This window comes from Saccostrea cucullata, unplaced genomic scaffold, assembly GCF_032062105.1.
Source record: "Saccostrea cucullata isolate Sc308-1 unplaced genomic scaffold, CSIRO_AGI_Scuc_v1 ctg2492, whole genome shotgun sequence".
Taxonomy (NCBI): Eukaryota; Metazoa; Mollusca; class Bivalvia; order Ostreida; family Ostreidae; genus Saccostrea; species Saccostrea cuccullata.
Genome location: NW_026923704.1, coordinates 79,183 through 80,000, shown reverse-complemented (window position 1 = coordinate 80,000; position 818 = coordinate 79,183). Strand labels below are relative to the sequence as shown.

General features: G+C 38.9%; 1 pseudogene; it reads right to left on the bottom strand.

Moving 5' to 3' along the window:
• LOC134264691 (tRNA wybutosine-synthesizing protein 5-like) overlaps nucleotides 1-574 on the bottom strand; it is a 7,748-nt pseudogene extending 7,174 nt beyond the window's left edge.
• Between the last annotated feature and the right edge of the window lie 244 nt (nucleotides 575-818).

The window sequence follows — 818 nt, the reverse complement described above, 5'->3', positions numbered from 1 at the left end:
CGAAATTCTCCCTGAAATTAAATTGATAATAAATAAGTGAAACAAGATAGGCTTCAATGCACAATTCTCCTCTATATTACCATACTCACCATCTCTCTTCCCAATATACTAGTGTACATTATCTCTCTTTCTCTCTCTATATCTTTCTCTTCCACACCCTCTCTCTTCTCATTTCTCCTTTTCTTACTCTTTCTCCCACCCTCTCTTTCTCTCGACGACTCTCTCTCTCTTCCACGCCTTCTCTTTTATGTCTCTCTCTCTCTCTCTCGCAATCTCAGTTACAGCTAGGGGGGGGGGATAAAAACCCCTCCAGTATTTTTTTTAACCTGAGATATTTATCCGTCCACAGTCGGTAGGCTGGAATATCATCCCTCTCCAGAACTTTCCTCATCACCAATGGTTGACTCTTCTTAACAAACTCCTCGTGAAAAACCCAGGGGGAGGGGAACTTATGTATAACTGGGATCTCTCCAATGGGATCCATATGACTTCCCAAGGGCTTCAAGTGTCCAGGAGGGGCAGTTTTAACAGATGGCACAATTAACAGCACGAAAACCCAAAAACTGCTCTCCATTTTGTAATTTCCAACGTTTGAAGGAGGGAATTTGGCCATGATATTTGTAACAAGATATGCACATAAGAAAAGATCACAAGAACATTGATATTTATTTTATTATAATTGCAGATTCATACTGCACATTTGCATTTAATTATACAACGTTATACACCGTTTACTACGGAAGCGTATTAGTGCTACGTAATATTTTTAAAATCGGAAATTTCAACTTTAAAGTTGGAAATTCCAACTTTAAAGTTGG